Source organism: Mobula birostris, chromosome 16 (assembly GCF_030028105.1).
Source record: "Mobula birostris isolate sMobBir1 chromosome 16, sMobBir1.hap1, whole genome shotgun sequence".
In the NCBI taxonomy this organism is placed as follows: domain Eukaryota; kingdom Metazoa; phylum Chordata; class Chondrichthyes; order Myliobatiformes; family Myliobatidae; genus Mobula; species Mobula birostris.
Window position 1 is genome coordinate 12,714,032 of NC_092385.1, and position 13,677 is coordinate 12,727,708.

Sequence of the window (13,677 nt, forward strand, 5' to 3'; positions counted from 1 at the left end):
TCATCCTCCTCCTCTCCAAAGTGTAAAGCCCTAGCTCCCTTAATCTCTGATCATAATTCATACTCTCTAAACAGGCAGCATCCTGGTAAATCTTCTCTGTACCCTTTCCAATGCTTCCACATCCTTCCTATAGTGAGGCAACCAGAACTGGACACAGTACTCCAGGTGTGGCCTAACCAGAGTTTTATAGAGCTGCATCATTACCTCGCGACTCTTAAACTCTATCCCTCGACTTATGAAAGCTAACACCCTATCAGCTTTCTTAACTACCCTATCTACCTGTGAGGCAACTTTCAGGGATCTGTGGACATGTACCTGTGCTCCTCTACACTACCAAGTATCCTGCCATTTACTTTGTACTCTGCCTTGGAGTTTGTCCTTCCAAAGTGTACCTCCTCACACTTCTCCGGGTTGAACTCCATCTGCCACTTCTCAGCCCAATTCTGCATCCTATCAATGTCTCTCTGCAATCTTCAACAATCCTCTACGCCATCTACAACACCACCAACCTTTATGTCGTCTGCAAACTTGCCAACCCACCCTTCTACCCCCACAGAGAGTGCATATAATATAGCAAAAATTAGTGGGAAGTCCAAGGATTAGGAAGCTTTTAAAAACAAACAGAAGGGAACTAAAAAGAAGCCATAAAGAGAAAAAACATGAAACGTGCAGTTAAGCTTGCCAACAATATAAAAGAAGATATACAAAAAGTTTTTCTCAGATATACAGCTTAAAGAGTAAAGAGTAAAAAAGAGAAGAGAATGGATACTGGACCGCTGGAAAATGACTTTGGGGGATAGTAATGGGGGAATACAGAAATGGTGGATGAACATAATAAGTACTTTGCATCAGTCTTCACCCTGGAAGACACTAGCAGAATGTTAGAAATGCGAGAGTGTTGGGGTAAAAGTGAGCATCGTTGCTATTACTAGGAGAAGGTGCTTGTGAAGCTAAAATATCTAAGGATATATAAGTCACCTGGACCTGATGGACTACACCTCACATTTCTGAAAGAGGTAGGTGAAGAGATTGTGGAGGCATTAGTAATGATCTTTCAAGAATCATGGGATCCTGGAGGGATTTTGGAGTGATTCTGGAGCACTGGAAAATTGCAAATGTCACCCCACTCTTTAAGAACGGAGGGAGGCAGAAGAGAAGAAATTATAGGCCAGTTAGTCTGACTTCAGTTGTTGGAAAAACGTTGGAGTCAATTATTCAGGATGAGGTTTTGGGGTACTTGGAAGCACATGATCCCAATGCAGGTTGATGGGAGTAGACTGTTTAAATGGCTCCTCACAGACCAGATAGACCTAAGGGCCTGTATCTGTGCTGTATTTTTCAATGACTTTATGATAAAATAAGTCAAATCTTGCCTAAGAACTCTGTGGGATTTCTTTGAGGAAATAGCTGGCAGAACAGAGGAAGGAGAGTCCGTGGATGATGCTTATTTGGATTTTCAGAAGGCCTTTGACAAGGTGCTACACATGAGACTGCTTAACAAGGTAAAGGCCCATGCTCTTACAGGAAAGGTATTAGCATGGATAGAAGATTGGCTGACTGATAGGTGACAAAGAATGGGAATAAAGGGGTCTTTTCTCTTTGGCTGCCGGTGATTAGTGGTGATCTGCAGGGGTTGGTGTTGGGACCACTTCTTTTCACATTATTTGTCAATGATTTGGATGAAGGAATTCAACTCAAGACAAGTCATGTTTATTGTCATTTAACTACATACATGTATATAATGTATATAATCATATAATATATATAGAAACGAGACAATGTTTCTTTGAACCAGGGTGTAAAACACGTAACACTCAATAACTTATGAAGGTAAAGATAAAACCTACAGTTGAATCACACATAAATAATAAACTAAATTATATTAATATTAAAAATTGTAAGATATGGAACAGATTAACCAGGGACATTTTAAATATAATGTGGCCAGGAGTTCAGAAGCCTAATGGCCTGGGGGAAGAAACTGTTTCTTATTGTGACCCTTGTTGTTTTTATGCATTCTAGTCTCCTGCCTGATGGTTGAAAGTCAAAGAGGATGTTGGATGGATGGGTAGGATCCTGAATAATACTAAGGGCCCTGCGTATGCAGCGCTCCTATAAATGTTGCCGAGGAATGGTAGGGAGACCCCTATGATCTTCTCAGCTGTTCTCACAGTGCTTTGTAGGGACTTCAGGTCCGATGCTCGACTGCTCCCATACCAGGTGGAGATGCAACTTGTCAAGATGCTCTGCATGGTGCTCCTGTGAAAGTTAAGATGGGGGTGGAAGCCTTGCTTACTCCAATCTTCTTAAGAAGTGGAGTCTCTGCTGTGCCTTCTTGGTCAGGGGGGGTGATACTAAGGAAAGAGATGAAGTCATCTGTGGTGAGAACTCCCAGGAACTTGATGCACTTAACTCTCTTTGTGGATGAGCCATGTATTCGCAGAGGGGGATGGTTTGTTTGCACTTCCTGAAGTCCACAATGATTTCCTTTGTCTTCTCCATGTTCAGGCTTAGGCTATTCTTCTCACACCAGTCCACCAGCCGCTCCACTTCCTCTCTATACTCCGTCTCGTCATCGTTCTTGATGAGGCCAACCACTGTTGTGTCATCCGCAAACCTGGTGACACGGTTTGAGCTGGATCCTGCGACACAGTCATGCGTCAGCAGTGTGGACAGCGGCGGGCTGAGCACACAGCCCTGGGGAGCGCTATTGCTCAGTGTAATGGGACTAGAGACGTAGCTGCTTACATGGACTGACTATGGCCTTATTGTAAAGAAGTCCGGTATCCAGTTGCAGAGGGAGGTGTTGAGACCCAGCGAGGACAGTTTCCCCACTGAGATGGCTTTGTGGCCAAGTCTTTGGTTGATATGAGGATAGGCGAAGGGGGCAGGTAATACTGAGGAAGTAGGGTATCTACAGAAGGACTTAAACAGATTGGGGTAATGGGCCAAGAAATGGCAGATGGAATACAGTGTTGGGAAGTGCATAGTATTGCACTTTACTGGAAGGAATAAAGGCATGTACTATTTTCTAAATGGGGAGAAAGTTCAAACATTAGAGTGCAAAGGGACCTGGGAGTACTTGTGCAGATTTCTCTAAAAAGCTAACTTGCAGCTTGAGTCAGTGGTATGGAAGGCAAATGCAATATTAGCACTCATTTTGGGAGAACAAGAATACAAAAGTAAAGATGTAATGCTGAAGCTTTATCAGGCATTGGTCAGATCACATTTGTGATATTGTGAGCCGTTTTGGGCCTTTTGTCTAATAAAAGATGTGCTGGCATTTGAGAGGGTTCAGTGGAGATTCATGAGAACAATCTCAGAAATGAAAGGGTTAATATATGAGGAACGTTTGATGGCTCTGGGCCGGTAATCACCCGAGTTTAGAAGAATGAGGAGCTACCTCATTGAAACCTATCAAATATTGAAAGGCTTAGATAGAGCAGATATGGAAAGGATATTTCCTCTTGTAGGATAGTCTAGGACCAAAGAGCACAACCTCAGAAATGAAGAACGCTCATTTAGAAAAGAGATGAGGAAAAATTTCTTTAGCCAGAGGGTGGTGGATCTTCATTGCCACAGACAGCTGTGGAAGCCAGATCACTGAGTATTGTTAAGCAAAGGTTGATAGGTTACGAGGAGAAGGCTGGAGAATGGCATTGAGAGGCATAATATTTCAGCCATAATGGAATGGCAGAGCAGACTCGATGGGCAAGTGGCTTAATTCTGCTCCGATGTCCTATGGTCTTATGATCTTATGATTGTTAGAGTAACAAAATGTGAACTACTAGAGATAAACATTTGAAAGAATGGAGGTTTACAAAAATGTGGAGATATCATCCAATATTATAAATCATAATTCCAAATGGTTCAGCATCAAAGGTGCTTGTTAATTCAAATGTATCATATCATCAAATTCTTTCTAACAAGTGGTCTCATTACATCAAGGCCCTTGTCTGAATTTAAACACTCAAAAATAAAAAAAGTATTGAATAAGTTGATTGAAAATCAATTCTAAACACAGGAAGAGACACAATCTGCCAGTTCTTGGCCTCTTCTAAAGCCGTGGTGAGGCCACATTCAGGTTGGAGGAGCAACACCTTATATTCCATCTGGGTAGCTTTAACCTAATAGGACATCGAAAGGATGCAGAATAGGGCTGAGAAGTGGCAGATGGACTTCAACCCAGATAAGTGTGAAGTGGTTCATTTTGGTAGGTCCAACTTGAAGACAAAATTTAATATAAATGGTAAGACTCTTGGCAGTGTGGAGGATCTGAGAGATCTTGGGGTCCGCGCAGGTTGATAGTGTTGTTAAGAAGGCATATGGTGTGTTGGCATTCATCAACCGTGGGACTGAGTTCAAGAGTAGTTAGGCAATGTTACAGCTATGTAAGACCTTGGTCAGACCCCACTTGGAGTACTGTGTTCAGTTCTGGTCATCTCACTACAGGAAGGATTCTATAGAGAGAGTGCAGAGGAGACTTATAAGGATATTGCCTGGATTGGAAGGCGTACCTTATGAGAATAGGTTGAGTGTACTTGGCCTTTTCTCCTTGGAGCGACGGAGGATGAGAGGTGACCTGATAGATGTATATAAGATGATAAGGAGCATTGATCGTGTGGATAGCCAGAGACTTTTTCCCAGACTGAAATGGCTAACACGAGGGGGCATAATTTTAAGGTGCTTGGAAATAGGTACCGAGGGGATGTCAGGGTAAGTTTTTCACACAGAGAGTGGTGGGTGCATGAAATGCACTGCTGGTGGTAGTGGTGTATGTGGATACAATAGAGTCTTTTAAGAGCCTCTTAGATAGGTACATGGAGCTTAGAAAAATAGAGGGCTATGCGCTAGAGAAGTTCTAGGCAGTCTCTAGAGAAGGTTACATGGTTGGCACAACATTGTGGGCTGAAGGGCCTGTAATGTGCTATAAATTTCTATGTTCTACGTTCTAATAGCATGAATATTGATTTCTCAAACCTCCAGTAATTGCCCCCCTCTTCTTCACCATTCCCCATTCCTGTTCCCTCTCTCACCTTTTCTCCTCACCTGAGCATTATCTCACCCTTCCCTTTCTATGGTCTTTTATCATCTCCTATCAGATTTCTACTCCTCTAGCCCTTTATCTCTTTCACCTATCAATTTCCTAGCTCCTTACTTCACCACCCCCCTCTCAGCTTTATCTATCACCTGTCCCCTTGTACTACTTCCTCCCCTCCCTCCACCTTCTTCGTCTGACTTCTCCTCTTTCTTTCCAGTCCTGATAAAGGGTCTCAGCCCAAAATGTTGACTGTTTGCTCCTTTCCATAGATGCCTGTTGAGTTCCTACAGCATTTTGCGTGTCGTGCTTCGGAATGTATCTAAATTCATATTTGACTTTTGAAATCTGATTTAAAGATTTCCTAAGGTCAATGATTGTAAGAATCACAGTTTTATAAAACTAATTTCAACCAAACATTTTTTTCCTGAAATGATTTCTATCATCAAAAATTATTCAGTTTCAAACATGTTGTATGCTAAACTACCAAAGGTACACACTTGAAGTCAATGGGCTTTTACAAAAATGTGGAGAGCCAATTTTGTGTTGATGATATTCAATGATACTTCCACATTTTTTTAAGAATTATTATTTGAATGGCTGATCAGTTTTGACAAACTTCTTGCAAACTTTGACTTTAGGAAATCTTTAAATTAGCTTTTTAATTTTGAGTATTGTAGTTCAGACGAAGACCCTGATGTAATGAAATCACTTGTTAGTAAGAATTTGATTATATGAAACAGCTGAATTAATGATAATGTCTGATGTTGAATCATTTTTGGATTTATGATATTGGATAATCAGGGAGGCATTATAAGTCTATCACCACCAGGCCTACGCATCATCTCTGAAGCTTCTTTCCTGTAGCTATCCAGTTTTTCAACAAAACTCATTCAGTTGTTGTAAAATGCCGTAGGCCTGTTTCCCTTGTTTGATTGTGAGATAGGTGACAAGGCAGCAGCATGGCCTAGGTTGCAGCAAGGACCAGGCCTGAAGCTGCAGGTTTATCTGCTGCTGCAGTACAGGTGCGGAGACACCGAAGGCAGTGTAGCGTGGTGTCCATGCACATTTGGAGACTGGCCTCTCCCATTGGTGCTGCCCTCCAGTGTTCAACTGATGGAATAACAGGCTGGATTGCCAGGTGTCGTACCACCAATTTGCATGTAACTTAGAATCTTGGACTATACATGTGTTTTCCGAGTTACAATGTGTGTTTACTTTGTCTTGCTATTTTGAATGTATGTTATGCATGTTGGCCCCAGAGGAATGCTGTCTCATTCAACTGTATCCATGTAAGGTTTGAATCATAATTAAATATGATTTGATTTAAGGTGTAATACCCTAACTGTTCCTGCACAACATCTGTTCAATGGTCTTTCCTGCTCCCCTTGATTTGTTGATAATTATGGAGTCTGTTCATTTGTTGAAATTTATTTAAGTTTGATTATTGACATTTGCGCATGTGACCATTCTGCTAATTGTTGATTGCTCATGACAGAGCTGTTGTCTTGTAAACTTTTGGTTGCTATTGTGTTGTCTGTTATGTTATTGTCCTGTGTTTTATGCTTGGCACCGAACCACAATCAATTCTGGTTTGTTTCACACACTGGCAATAATTCTGATTCTGAAATCGCCACATTTTTTTAAAACCCAGATTTCTTCAAATGTTTATCTCTGGTAGTTCAGTATTTGCTGTTCTACCAATCATATTTCAATGAGACTGAAAACAAAGTTCCTCACAAATATTTGATTTTTTAAATAAATTTGATGTCAAAATTCTGAGTGATTTCATTTCTTGGAGCCACTGCATGTTGCCTGGTTGACACATGTTTAAATGATCAGGATTAAGTGGTACCTAATAAATAAGCATAGTTTGTGTGTGTCAGTTTAGCGTAAGTGGAGGCTTTTAATTTAGTAGGGTGCTAATATTCACAGCCTGGTACAATTATATATTTTACCTTTAGTTTTAACCAGCGTACTAAGCTACAGCAACAACAGAAATGGGCATGAACAATCTGAGAAATGAAAAACAATATTCCTATTTTGGCTTGCTTGAATAAAATTTTTATGCATTTATAGTGTGTAGCAATCACAAGTGTCCATTTCTTAGGAAAAGATAGATGATTCAATGTTTGGCACATAAAACCATCAATAAAGTACTTTTACTGGCTCTGTTGATGGGTCTTGGGACTGAAATGTCAGCTATATATTCCCTTCCACAGATGCTGCCTGACTTGATGAATTCCTGCAGCATTTTGTGTGTTGCTTGAAATTTCCATCATATATAGAATCTCTTTCTGTTGTGTATTTAATACTTAAGTAGTATTTGAGCAATCTTGTATATATAGGTTGAATAAGCATTCTTGTTCACTTCAATGATTCATTACATTCAAGATTCAAAGATTCAAAAAAAAACTTTATTGTCATTCTAACCGTACATCAGCTCTGCAGGGCAGAATGAGATAGCGTTCCTCAGGAGCAGTGCAATCATAACATAACAAATGCCACACTAAATAATAAACATAACAATAAATAGTAAAACACAACAGCCACATGTCAGTTAAAATCAGTTATAAGTGTCCAGTGCAAGTTAAAAGTGTCCAAAGCAGAGTCAGGTAGAGCAGCTATTTAGCAGTCTGACTGCCTGTGGGAGGAAGCTGTTTAGTAGCCTTGTGGTTTTAGTTTTGATGCTCTTGTAACATTTGCCTGATGGCAGAAGAACAAACAGTTCATGGAGAGGATGTGAGGGGTCTTTTATGATGTACCATGTCTTCTGGAGGCATCGACTCTGAAAGAGGTCTTGGACAGAAGGTAGGGAGACCCCAATAACCTTCTCTGCTCCCCTAACCACCCTCTGCAAGGCTTTTTTGCGGACAGCACTGCAGCTGGAGTACCAGGTTGTGATGCAAAAGGTCAGCACACTCTCAACCACGCCTCTGTAGAATGTAGTTAAGATGTTAGTGGGGAGTGATGCTTGTTTAAGCTTCCTCAGAAAGTGCAATCTCTGCTGGACCCGTTTCACAATCCCAGTGGTGTTCCTGGACCAGATGAGATTGACCGAGATCTGCACCCCAAGGAACTTGATATTTTCCACTCTTTCCACTGTGGAGCCGCTGATGCTGAGGGGTGTGTGCTCAGGCTGAGTGAGACCGTCTGAAATCAACGATCATCTCCTTGGTTTTGGTGACGTTAAGCATCAAGTTGTTATCCCTGCACCAGCTCTCTAGATGTTTGACCTCCTCCCTGTACATAGTTTCATCATTTTTGCTGTATAGATACATGAATTGATCAGTAATGCTCAATTGACCTAATCAAAAAGGTGAACTATTGAAGTAGTATGAAGTTTGAATTCTGACAGGAAACACAGAGTAGGAATTAATGGATCTTTTCTTTAAGGTACTAGGTGATAGCATCACTTCTGTAGAAAATTTTGCTAAGAACAGTCATGGTCAAGATCTCCTATGTTATACAACACGGCACATGATGATGCTGATGACGAGATGATAATTGGTGGGTTCCGCAGGAAGTGATGCTTGAGGCCCAATGATTTAGAATATTGGGGTGACAAAGTAGCATTGCGATTAGCATATCCCTACTGCAGTGCCAGCAACCTGGATTCAATTTTTGTTGTTGTCTGTAAGGAGTTTGTACATTCTCCCCATGGCTGCATGGCCTTCTCTTGGGTCCTCTAGTTTCCTCCCATATTCAAAGATGTACAGGTAAGTAATTGGTCACATGAGCATAATTGAGTGCTGCGGGTTCGTAGGCCGGAAGGGCCTCTTACCATTTTTCCTCCAAATAAAGGAAAAAAATATATGTTAATAATTTCAAGGAGGGCATTGAATAAAATATTAATATGTTTGCTGGAGTCAAGAAGTGACTTGTGAGGAATACAAAGAAGCCAACTGATAGAAGTTGAGTGGGTAGGGAAGTTGTGGTCAGATGCAGTGTAACATGGACAAATTTGAGTGATCCACTGGTGACAGATTGGGAAATGTTAATGTGTGACTGGATCCAGGGTGTTTGTGAAAACGTGAATGTACACTAAACAATTAATAAGACAAATGATACCGTATGTTGGACTGAGGATCAAGTTTCACAGCTCCCAGCAAACAGGGGAGGTGAGGAAAGATTTCCTTCATATAAAAGGTAGTGGAATTCTTTATACCACATAAAGACCCAGGTACAGTTCTGTGCAAAAGTCTTAGGCACATATATAGGTAGGATGCCTAAGAGTTTTGTAGAGTACTGTATTTGTCAACATGGAGCAGAGAGCAAGTTTGTAAATCCAGCGGGCGCGCAGTTCCATGGTTGGAGTGTGACAGGGAAGGAGTACTAGGGTGCGGGGGGTGGCGTATGTGCAGACACACCCAGCATTGAGACACCAGGCAAGGTTATTTGAGTCAAACAATTGGTGTATTGATCATTACAGAATGTCTCTGTGGTGCTTCTTGCTCTCTCCCATTTCCCTTCCCCTTTTCCCAAACATGATTCCTCCGTCCCTGCTCCCTTCGCACTGTCAGTCTACAGTAGAGACCCACATCAGAATCAGGTTAATCATCACTCACGTATGTCATGAAATTTGTTTATTTTTTTGTGATAGCTGTACAATGTAATGTATAAAATTACTGCAGTGTTGTGCAAAAGTCTGAGCTACATATTTGTGCCTATGACTTTTGCAGAGTACTGTAAGTGAATATGTTTAATAACATCATTATATTTCTCAGCACAAAAGGCAAAGGGGTGAGAGTAAATATATGGTATTGAGATCAGCAATCATTGTTCTGAATGATGGAACAAGTTTACTGAGCCTACTCTCCACTCCTGATTGTTCCTACATTTTTATGTTTTTTTAAAGGTTCAAGGTACGTTTGTTATCAAAGAATGCATAAATTATACAAACTTGTAATTTATTTTTAAGGACTCAGTCATAGAAATTTTCTATTAATGGGTACTGCAGAACATTTCCCATTTGATATACGTTTGGTTCAGAAATTTCATGAATTAATTTCCTCATGGTTACAGTCTGCATGTTACAGGAATTAATTGTCTTGAGTTTGATTTGATTTATGATTTAGCCCTCTGAGTTAGTTCTAAATTCCTGAATTTGGCCTGTATCCCTCCAAGCCTTGCTCCTTGATGTACCTATCCAAGTGCCTATTGAATGATATGATTATACCTGCCTCAACCTCTTCCTCTGCAGCTCATTCTATACATTCACTGCCTTCAGTGTGGAAAAATTTGCCTCCAAATGATATATCATTTTTCAGCATCGAATGCATTAAGTTACTCTATAACTCTCCGGTGTGGAGATCATCATCATCATTATGTGTCATGTTATATGCTGTGGGCGATCATGGTCTTATGACCATGATTGCTCTTGGTAAATTGTTCTACAGAAGTGGTTTGCCATTTCCTTCTGGGTAGTGTCTTTACAAAATGGGTGGTGGCCCCAACCATTTTCAATGCACTTCAGAGATTGCCTCTCTGGTGTCAGTCGTTTCATAACCAGGACATGTGTATGCACCAGTTGTTCATACGCCCATCCACCACCTTCTCCCATGGACTCACGTGGGGAACTAAGCAGGTTCTGCACCTTGTCCAAGGTTTGCTTCAGGCTAACGGAGACAAGGAGTGCCTTTGACAGAGAGGCATCTTCACCCGCCGTTTGGAAAATTCCAAAGATTCTGAATGTCTGAGACAAGAAATACTTCCTCATCTTATATGGTTGACCCCTTATCATGAGATTATGTTCCCTACTGTAGGCAGCTATCCAAGAGAAACGTTGTCACAGCAGAGTTTGTATACTATACTCCTGTAGATCCAATCTATTCATATTTTGTTTGTGGAATACCCCCTTATCCTTGGAATCCAACTGGGGAAAAAAAAACTTTTGTTTAGTGAAAGTTTATAGATTGTTTTCTATAAAGGTGTTTCCACAAGTATTTAGGAAAGGATCTACCTTTTGATGCAATCGTTACCAGGAATTCCTGTAGTTATTTACATTTGTAGCCAAGCTGCAAAGGGAAATATACTTCAAGCATGTATTATGCCTGTGGTGCAATGTTGACTTTTTGATGACCAGTTTTTAATTTTGCATCATATTGTGTATTGCAGATTGAGCACCCCTTATCAGAAATTCCGAACTCTGAATACTTCCAAACTGGTGACGTAATGTCACAAATGGAAAATTCCACAAGCTTCTCAGGTGATGCTCAGGTCTCTGCGTACTGCAGACAGTTATGTGAAGTGATGTCACATACAGAATAAAAAGGTGATAATGAATAATAGAAAAACACTGCATAAAGTGGAAACTGACGATGTCAGTCATGTACTGAAAGAGCGGATTCACCTGCTTCAGAGTGAACGTGCACTGCTGAATGGTATGTTGCTCATGAAACAATCAAAGATCTGATACAACAAAATGAAAAAAAATGACCAAGATGGAGCAAAGAAATTCATTTCGTTTGCCAAGATCAGCGGTGATGAAAATCTAACACACTGAACGGCTGTATCAGTACATATAGAAAAATAGAAAGCCTACAGCACAATACAGACCTCTCGGCCCACAAAGCTGTGCGGTGCACGTCCTTGCCTTAGAAATTACCAAGGGTTACCCATAGCCCTCTATTTTTCTAAGATCCATGTACCTATCCAGGAGTCTCTTAAAACAGTGGTCTCCAACCACCGGGCCGTGGACCGGTACTGGGCCGCAAAGCATGTGCTATCGGCCCGCGAGGAAACAATATGAGTCAACTGCACCTTTCCTCATTCCCTGTCATGCACTGTTGAACTTGAACATAGGATTGCCAACTGTCCCGTATTTGCCGGGACATCCCGTATATTGGGCTAAATTGGTTTGTCCCATACGGGACCGCCCTTCTCCCGTATTTCTCCCGCTAAGGTAGAGCGTTCCTATGAAACCTTTCGTGTCGAAATGGCATAAAGCGAAGAAGCAATTACCATTAATTTATATGGGAAAAATTTTTGAGCGTTCCCAGACCCAAAAAATAACCTACCAAATCATACCAAATAACACATAAAACCTAAAATAAAACTAACATATAGTAAAAGCACGAATGATATGATAAATACACAGCCTATATAAAGTAGAAATAATGTATGTACAGTATAGTTGGAAAGATTAAGCCAAAACCAATTTGTGGAAAAAAAAATCGGCACGTCATGCATGCGCACACAGGTGCCCGCGCAAGGCTTCATGGTCATGGTAGTCTTTCTCGGGGTAAACACAAATGTCCCGGGATTTGACTGCTACTTTTGTCCCTTATTTGGGAGTGAGAAAGTTGGCAACCCTAACTGTAAAAGACATGTTGAGGTGAGTTTAACCCTACTTGAACACCCCCCCCCCCCCCCCCCCACTGGTTGGCCAGTCCACAAGAATATTGTCAATATTAAACCGGTCCGCGGTGCAAAAAAGGTTGGGGACTCCTGTCTTAAAAGACCCTATCATATCCACCTCCACCACCGTCGCCGGCAGCCCATTTCACGCACTCACCACTCTCTGCATAAAAAACTTACCCCTGACACCTCCTCTGTACCTACTTCCAAGCACCTTAAAACTGTGCCCTCTTGTGCTAGCCATTTCAGCCCTGGTAAAAAGCCTCTGATTATCCACACAATCAATGCCTCTCATCATCTTATACACCTCTATCAGGTCACCTGTCATCCTCCACCACTCCAAGGAGAAAAAGCCAAGTTCACTCAACCTTTTCTCATAAGGCACGCTCCCCAATCCAGGCAACATCCTAGTAAATCTCCTCTACACCCTTTTTATGGTTTCCACATCCTTCTGTAGTGAGGCGACCAGAACTGAGCACAGTACTCCAAGTGGGGTCTGACCAGGGTCCTATATTGCTGCATATGTGTGATGAACAAATGAAAGACAAAGACTGCTTACCAGTCACACAGGATGGCTATGCCAAACAGCCACTGACTCTCCACCTGTTTGGCTAAGGTAGTGATAGATTAGTTTTCTGATGATTCAATGTATAGTGTTTATTGTTTTATAAAGTTATTAACATATTATATAAAACTACAGACGTTTGTACCTTCAGGGTATACATGTAAGCTGTATATGTAACGTAAATGGATTTCAGGTTTAGACTTGGGTAATATCCACAAGGTACCTCATTATATCGATGCAAATATTCCAAAATACCCCAAAAATCTGAAATATCTCTGGCTGCAAACATTTTAGATAAGGGGTCCTCAACCTGTACTGAAAAAATTGGTATTCCTCCTTTGACAATCTATGTATACAGATAAATGGTTTCCGTATTGGAGAAATCCAAATATTGAATGATCACAATAAGTTAGTCTTGGCTGATACATTAAGCACTTTCTCTACATCCCTTGATAGTTAAGCAATTAAAAAATTTCTTTCTCAGATTTATAGTTACAGGCATCCGTTAGTCTTGCGAGACCATGGATCTGCACCTGGAAAGTCTTCATTCTCCAGGGCGCAGGCCTGGGCAAGGTTGTATGGAAGACCAGCAATTGCCCATGCTGCAAGTCTCCCCTCTCCCTGACACCAATGTTGTCCAAGGGAAGGGCATTAGGACCCATACAGCTTGGCACCAGTGTCGTCGCAGAGCAATGTGTGATTAAGTGCCTTGCTC

General features: G+C 41.2%; 1 protein-coding gene across 7 annotated transcripts in view; it reads left to right on the top strand.

Annotated features, from left to right (window-relative positions):
* atp2b2 (ATPase plasma membrane Ca2+ transporting 2) overlaps positions 1-13,677 on the top strand; it is a 933,917-nt gene that overhangs the window by 188,389 nt on the left and 731,851 nt on the right. The window contains exon 3 of one of the 7 annotated variants that reach the window (XM_072280310.1): positions 11,156-11,246. The exons of the other annotated variants lie outside the window; for them this stretch is intronic. The gene's annotated coding sequence lies outside the window, so the exon portion shown is untranslated. The remainder of the gene's footprint in view (positions 1-11,155; positions 11,247-13,677) is intronic. 7 annotated transcript variants of the gene reach the window in all.